This window comes from Triticum dicoccoides, chromosome 6A, assembly GCF_002162155.2.
Source record: "Triticum dicoccoides isolate Atlit2015 ecotype Zavitan chromosome 6A, WEW_v2.0, whole genome shotgun sequence".
In the NCBI taxonomy this organism is placed as follows: Eukaryota; Viridiplantae; Streptophyta; class Magnoliopsida; order Poales; family Poaceae; genus Triticum; species Triticum dicoccoides.
In genome coordinates this window covers 619842694-619851627 of record NC_041390.1, presented here as the reverse complement: position 1 = coordinate 619851627, position 8934 = coordinate 619842694, and positions in this window count along the sequence as shown.

Genomic DNA, 8934 nt, shown 5'->3' with positions numbered 1-8934 from the left:
TTTTGCTTCCGCGAGAGGCACGGCTGTGCTTTCGCGAGAGTCATGGCTGTGCCTCTCATAAACGAAAAAAATATGTTTTTTGTTTTTTTCCTTTCGCGAGATTCACAGCTTTGCTTTCGCAAGAGGCACGATTGTGCTTTCGCGAGATTCACGGCCATGCCTCTTGAAAACGGAAAAAATAAACGTGTTTTTTATTATTATTTTTCTTTCGCAAGAGTCACGGTTTTACTTTCGCGAGTGATACGATTGTGCTTTCGCGAGATTCACGGCCGTGCCTCTCGAAAACGGAAAAAATAACGCGTTTTCTGTTTTTTTTCTTTCGCAAGAGTAACGATTTTGCTTCCGCGAGAGGTAGGTTGTGCTTTCGCGAGATTCATGGCCGTGCCTCTCAGAAACGAAAAATAAACATGTTTTCTATTTTTTTCTTTCGCAAGAGTCACGGTTTTACTTCCGCGAGAGGTACGGTTGTGCTTTCGCGAGAGTCACGCCCTTGCCTCTCGGAAACGAAAAAACGCGTTTTTTCCTTTCGCGAGATTCATGATTTTGCTTCCGCTAGAGGCACGGGTGTGCTTTTGCGAGAGTCACGGCTACGCCTCCTCGGAAACGGAAAAAAAACGCGTTTTCTCTTCTTTTTTTCCTTCCTCGAGAGTCACGGTTTTGCTTTCGCGAGAGGCACAGTTGTGATTGAGAGGCACGGACGTGCCTTTTTCGGAAAGAGAAAAAACCCGTGCTCCTGATTCGGTTTTATCGTCCGGTTTTTTCTTGAAAAAAAGCTCATCAAAACGTATCGACACGAGATCTAGTTTTGAAGATCTCGACGCGAGAATCCAACGGTGAAAGCGGTTTGAGATTTGGACGTACGGTTTGAGAGATAAAACGTTTTGAATAAACAGATTTATGGAAAAAGGGAAAACTCTCAGGCGCGCTGCATGTGCACCAATTGTCGCAATCTGAAAAGTTGAAGTGATCTTTACAACGAGTATTTCTCAACTATGATTTTGGGATAACTGGGCTGTGCACGAAAATAAGGCCGTATCTTCAAAATCGGGGCCCATGCGCAAGGCCCGGCCCGTTGTAGGAGCGAGCTGGTGGCTCTTTGCGTTGACTGACTTGTTTTTCTCCGACACAGAGACGCGCTATTGCCCACTCCCCAGCGTCGCTCTCTCGTCTCCGCCGCCCCGCCGCCCGCCCGGGTGCTCCCGCTGCCGCGCCGCCGTCTCGCCGGAGTCCTGCCTCAACCTAGCGATCCCGAGGTGAGCCCCACCTTCCTAGCCTCCCCCTCTTGGAATCTTACTAGCAATGCCAATGCCGATGCTCGGAGACTGGCGCGTCAAGGTTTGGTGTTTAGAGTCCCCCGTGTGGTTTGGTGTTTAGACTCCCATGCTCCCGATAACATTCTCTGTGATCGTTTGGATTGGTTTCGTTGGGAATGGGATGGGGATGCACTTAGGTTTTACTGTAGCAACCCAGATGGGGATTGGAGCGTGTGTAAGCCCAATTTGGATGCCTCGGGTTTTTCTTTTCGTGTAAGGGCATCTCCAACAGATAACAGCTGTAAGATAGGTGTTGGTAAATTTGACACCTAGAACATAGTGATGATGTGGCATGCAATAAATATGGAGAAAGAGCAAAGTTGCATGTAGAATAACCAACAACCTTTGCACAAGCTCCAAGGTGAAATAAAGAGCAATCACATTTATTTTCTCATCATCTATTGAATGCCTTAGATACAACCAATTGGAGTAGTTGTATGATAGCTTGTTGGTTGATGATATGGACATTTTACCAACAAGACTAACATACAATCTATTGAAGATGCCCTAAGCCAATTTATTCCGCATTGATGCCTTGGCTTTCCTTGGCGTCGCTGAATAATCAATAATTTATATTTATGTGCATCAATCGATGCGGAGGCCGGGGGTTGATCCCTCATTCTTGGAAAAAGTCTTAGCAACCTCGTACTAATCATGTACAAATTTGACATTCAGGTATATATACCTCGCATGCCGACCATCTCGAATATGGAAAAAGACTGCGAGCGTGCATGGGAATACGTCACTAAGAAGGTAGGAGTGGGACTAAGAGGGCAGATTTTTCGAGTCAATGCTCTTATGGTGGTTATGGGCATCTTGATGGGGTTCATGGTCGGGATAGGCACCTATGGCCATCGCTACCGGCACATTCCATTCATCCGTTTCCTCTTCCTGGCTGCCACCACATTGTTCCTGCCCATTGTCTCTTATATTGTCTCTTCCAGTGATTTAGACAATTACAAGTCAACCACCATTTGGATTTATTCCGCAGTAGTGAATTGCCGTGCAGCTAGAGCACACATCATCTATGTCCTTACATGGACGGCTCTTGTTCTGAATGTTGGTATAAATACCACTGCACTAGTTGCCGCCGATGCTAGAGAAGGTCGAAGCATTCCTTCCAATATGACGCTACTTATTCAAGCAATGTGGACCTCCTACCTAGGGATATACATCTGCATTGTAAGTGGTCACCCACCTGAGGTGATATTATTTCTTCTTGGACCGTTTGGTGTTATATTTGCCAAATTAGTTCTGAAGTGTTATGCATGGTACATAGCTACACAATCATTAGCCTTTGGACGCAATGCTCGTCTTATTGTTGGATACATGGAGCAGCTAGCAAGTGAGCATATGCCTCCACTTATAGTTACTGGAGAGCACACCATGCAGATACAGGAGAAGCCTTGTGGCTACCAATTAAAGTCGATGTCCTACAGATTAAAGATGATATGTACAACAAGGGCTTAGTGACCTTTGACAAAGTTTGGCAGTTGAATGACACACTTCTGAGATCAAAATCACCACAGCTGAAAGAACTATGCTTTTCGTTCGCATTATTTAAACTGCTACGGTGTCGAATTGCAAGGTACACAATTACTGAGGTTGGTTTCATCAAGGGCAGTAACTTGTTACGACAAATCTTGCTTGAGGATAATGATGGTGAAAGAGTACTTGCGGTGATTGCACATGAGCTCTCGTTTCTACATGACTATTATTATTCATCACTTCCAATCATATATTCAAAGAGTTGGCTGCCAATCGTGAGCGGTTTTATTTCACTAGTAAGCATATGTTACTGCTTATTAGCCATAATTTTTATTGCTGCCCAGGGGAAAGTATCTGAGGTAGGGCAGATTAAATGTCATGCGTACGGCAATGGTCATTCTGATTCTGATCTAGATTCAATATCTTTTGGAAGTATATACTTTGATATCATACCATTGTATATACTTGCTGCACTAGTTATACTTGCCGAGGTGAGGGACATTGCATTTTACATCTGCTCTAACTGGATTAAAGTTGCCTTGATATGTCAATATGTGAAGCATGGTTCCTGGCGACAATCAGCTACCATCCAGAGATGTGTTGGTTGTGTGCTACGGAGCAAAGGCAAGTTGATAAGGAATTGGGAGGACAAAATGGGCCAGTCCTCAGTTTTGGTGCTCCACCCAAGCAAAACTCCGATGGCTCTTCTTCGGCATCTCATTCATTTGTCAGGCAATACGAAGACACCAAGTGCAGTCAAATCTGCTATTGTCGGTGCATTGAGAAAAGGCTACGAGACAGGGCAAATCAATGGTGATGTACCTTCTTTCCAAAGGATCCTACATCTGCAAGGCGACCACAAGATCATTTGGACATTTGGGGAAAGAGGTACAGCTGAAATCATGCTTGTGTGTCACATTGCTACCACAATCCTTGGAGCAAGGTTACCAACACATCAACCTCCATCAGACACTGACCATATCTCTGCTGCAAATCATATATCGCAATATTGCGCCTACCTGGTGGCACACTATCCTGAGCTACTACGTGAAGATGATGAATGGTGCAAGAGCCTGTACAAGGCCGTCGAGAAAGACGCCAAGCGTGTACTCATTGGCAATGATTCGAGGGAGTCATGGATGTCTGAAGTTGAGTACCGGAGGAGGTTGATTCAGCTGCTAAGCGCGGAGCGTAACCATGAGGTGCTCAAGGATGGCGCGAGGCTTGCAGAGCAATTGGCTGAAGAAGGGGAGGAGGCAGCTTGGAAGGCCCTCGCTGCATTTTGGTCGGAGATGATCCTGTATGTCGCTCCGTCGGACAACATCGACGGCCATATGAAGGCGCTCGCCCGGGGCGGCGAGCTGGTAACCCTCCTCTGGGCTCTGGTCACCCACCTCGGCATCGTCGGCAGGTCAGACAACACCACTGATGCTGCTACCGTTGACGTTTAAGTGTGCAATACATGTTCATCAGTACTTAATTTTCTGTTCATGTTTGGCTATCTTTTCCCTTCTCATTGTGCTGTTTCTGCTTCCTTGTTTTGTAACTGTATCGGACCAATTTAAATTAGCAGCATTACTCATCTATCATTCCCATGCGTGTCCCCTGCCCAGTGTGGGCGCTGCCTGTAAGTTAATTGTTCATGACAGCGGCAGCCTGCTGCCCGTTAGTTTGTTTCTACTGCTTGGTTACAGCTTTTAAATATAAATTATAATTATTATTAATTTTGCGATGATCGTAAATCTGAATGTTAACCAATCGAAAAATCAGTTAGACGTGGAACAGACGTTCCCCAGATCAATCTTTGCCTGGTTCCAGTTGAAAAGTAGCCGGTCGACGTACTACAAGTGGGCATGCGGCAACAAGCCTGTCCAACTCAAACAGGGACAATCCAACGGCGGGTGGCGATCTCAAAGCCTTCGCTTAAGCTAAACATACATACTTCATCCGTTCCGAAATATAAGTCTTACTATAAATTCTAATATGGACTACATCCAAAATAAAATGAGTGAATCTACACTAAAATACGTCTATATTCATCTGTATACAGTCTAGGGTCGCACTATTCGTCACCCTGGGTGAAGAATAGTTATTATTAACTCCCTCTCTATTTTGAGGTCAATGCATCGTATTTTTAGGTTTCGTAAATTTTGTCTTATTTCGTACGTAAAAAGAGAATGTAAGAAAATATATACCCGCCGTAAATATTTTATGTTATGTAAAATTACGAACTTAAAAACATAGTGTAAAATATACATAAAATGTAATATTTCTGGTTTTATGACCTATTTTTTTTGCTTTCTTATACCAAATTTTACGTAATGAATCAATATGAATGAAACTATTTGTATTCCAAACGCAATTTATTTATGAAGTGATTGTAAGATTACCTCGGGTGAAGAATAATTTATTCTGCACCCTGGGTGATGAATAGGATTACTACTATATTTAAATATTTAAATTTAAAAACGGAGGGAGTAGATGGGGAGCATTTCAGGTGGGATGCAAATGTGTGGATGCATGTGTTCTTAAAACCCCAGAGCCATGAGCAACCGATGAGCCAAGCTTTGATTCATTTTCTTTTTAAACGTCGGATCGTTACATGGGTTATTTACTCAAAACCACCACAGTTAGGGCGGGGTAACAACTTTTTTTTTAAAGTTACTTCCCCACTTTATTTAAAATAGATTCGGTAGTTCATCTGAAACAATACTTAGGATACAATCTGGGGAGCTAAGTCCCACGAAACCGAGACACCATTACATAAACCGAAACGAGCTAACTCATGGGCTGCTTTATTAGCGCTCCTCCGGACCCATGTAGCCTTGAAATCACCCAAGTTCCTCGCCATCGTCTTGATCTCTTCAACGACAATGCCAACCGCCGACAAGTTCTTTTCCTTCTCATTCAGCATCCTAGCAACCCCAAGGCAATCGGTCTCCACATGCAGTTTTGGAATATCTAACTGTAGCGCCAGTTGCACCGCCCTTCTGCATGCCAACAGCTCTGTGGTCTCTACCCGCGCAATCCCTGGTAGGAAGACAGAAACCGCCCCCCTGAACGCGCCCGTCTCATCTCTGAGAACGACACCCGCACCTCCGTCTTGGCCCGACCGAGAGGTAGCACCATCAACGTTTGCTTGAGCCAGCCATCCACCGGTGGTTCCCATATCGCATGTTGGGTTGTTCTTGCTAGAGTTTCCTCCCTGCCTCGCACCCTCTTCCATTCGTCCAGCAGCACTGCAACGCGCCTCGCCACTGAATCCGCCTCTTCAATGCGTTTTCCGTCCCTTGTGTCATTCCTTGCGAGCCAAAGGGCATATAGACCCTGGATCATCGCAGCCTTATCATCATCGGATGCTTCAGACATCCACTGCAGCAGCCACGATGCAAGCAAGCTCAGGTTGCCGACCAGCCGAGGTGGGATCACCACCCTCGCACCCAATATCGAGCTCAACTCATTCCAGAAACACGCGGAATGATAGCAGCCCCAAAATCTGTGGTACACCGTTTCTTCTCGCCCGCATGCTAGACAGAACACACCAGGTTTGATCCTCCTCCGGAGTAGCTCAGAGCCCACCGCTAGGCCATTCCTAATCAGCCGCCAAACATGAATGAGAGCCTTACCCGGTGCATTTGTACTCCAAAGTGCCATCCAACCTCTATGCGTTGCCACCGAAGAGGACGAGCCGGGCTGTCCCGATCTCGCCCGCTTCTTTTCCATGCCCGGATGGTACGCTGACTTGACCGAGAAGTGGCCGCTCTTCGTATAGTTCCAAGCAAGTGTATCTTCTGTTCCCGCGCCCCCAACACAAATTTGCAAAATATCATGCACGTCTCCTTCTGAGAACATCGCCTCTAGCTTGGGGCGATCCCACCCCGAAGCAAATGCAGTGAGGAGATCGCTCACTCGTGAGATTCCAGGCACGAAAAGCTGGCCCAGTGGCCGAAGGCTACCCATGTGTGGTATCCAATTATCATGATGGATGCGAATATTTGAGCCGTCTCCCACTCTCCAAATAAGTCCCTCCAGCAACAGGTCCCGGCCAAACAAAATGCTTTTGAAGGTGTAGGAGGCACCACTCGGACATGTAGCGTTGAGAATAGACTCATCCGCAAAATATCGAGCCTTGAGGACTCGTGCACACAACGAAGAGGGGATAAGCATAATTCTCCACGCTTGCTTTGCCAATAGAGCTTGATTAAAAACCTCCATGTCATGAAAACCCATACCACCCTCACGTTTGCTCACACACATTTTCTGCCAAGCAATCCAGTGTACCTTTTTCTCACTGTTAGCTTCGCCCCACCAAAAGTTAGAGGAAATAGATGTCAGGTTCCCGCACAATTTCTTGGTGAGTTGGAAGCAACTCATGGTGAAGGTTGGGGTAGACTGGAGCCCCGATTTTACCAGCACCTCACGAGCCTTCTTGGATAATCCTTGCCCTTTCCATCCCGTGACCTTACCCTTAGCACTCTCCCGAACATATTTGAAAGTACCATCTTTGGACTTGCCCACTGCAGTAGGTAGACCCAAATATTTCTCACTCAATGCTTCTGAATTGATTCCGATGACCGCCTTAAGCTGCCCTTTGCTCTCCTCCGAACTCCCCTTCCCGAAAAATATGGCCGACTTTTGCATGTTTACTTTCTGCCCCGACGCCATCTCATAATCCCCCAAGATCGACTTGAGAGTGAGGAGATTACTCTCAGATCCTTCTAGAAAGACAATGCTGTCATCCGCAAAGAGGAGATGGGTAACCATGGGGCCAATGCTCCCAAATGAAACCCCTCGCAGATCACCCGCAGCTTGAGCATTTTTGAGCAACGCTGAGAATCCTTCTACACAAAACAAGAAAAGGTAGGGTGACAATGGATCACCTTGGCGGAGGCCCCTCGAAGGTAGGAAGGAATCCGAGAACCCCCCATTAAGCTTCACCCTGAAACGTGCCGAAGTCACACATCTCATTATCATCTGAATCCAAGCTGCATTAAAGCCAAATCTCTCCATCAACCTTTCTAGGAAATTCCACTCCACTCGATCGTAAGCCTTCATCATATCCAACTTGACCGCACATAGAGGTTTCCTCCTCTTCCTCTTCCTTATTGCATGGATGCACTCATATGCAACCAAAACATTATCCGTGATGAGCCTTCCCGGTACAAAAGCACTTTGCTCCTCCGAGATTAACAATGGGAGGATTCCCTTCAGTCTATTAGCAAGTACCTTTGTAGCGATTTTGTAGAGCATATTACATAGGCTTATCGGTCTGAATTGGGACAGCAACTCCGGTGAGTTGACTTTAGGAATCATCATGATAATTGTATCATTAAAATCGGCATGTGTATCAACTCCATATAAGAAATCCTTTACCGCCTTGCACACATCCTCTTTCACCACCGACCAGTGTCGTTGGTAGAACAAGGCCGGGAACCCATCCGGTCCCGGGGCCTTAGTCGGACCCATTTGGAAAAGAGCTGTCTCTATCTCCATGTCCGAGATCATGGCCGTGAGTTTTTCATTCATCTCCTCTGAGACTAGCATATCAATGTGTTGCAAAACTGTTTCAGCCCCATTCGAGTCGTCGGATTGGAACAGAGAAGCATAAAAGCCCGCTGCCAGCACACGCATCTCATCATCAGAAGTACACCGCGTACCGTCCTCTCTGTAAAGGGCCTTCACCGTATTTTGCCTCTTCCTATGAGAAGCTCGGTTTTGAAAGTACTTGGTATTTTGGTCACCCCATTGCAGCCAGTCTAAACGTGATCGCTGTTTGTAATAAATTTCCTCCTTCTCATAGAGATCATGGAGCTGACTTTCAATGTCCTTTACCTCTTGAAAAAGTCCGGTCACAAGCGATCTATCCTTAGCGTCCTTGAGCTGCACCTTGAGCTTGGAAATTTGCCGGCGCAGGGAGCCAAAAACCTCTCGACTCCACGTTTGCATGGCCTTGGAAATTGCGTGCAACTTGGTTCCCATGCTGGCCGACACCCCCCGCCGCTGATTGGTTTGCTCCCACACCCGAACAAACATCTGTTCATAGTCATCATGCCTTGTCCAAGCCTCCTCGTATCTAAATCCCCCTGCCTTCTTCTTTCTGCCCGCATCCAGTGATGCCGCCGCTCTAATGATC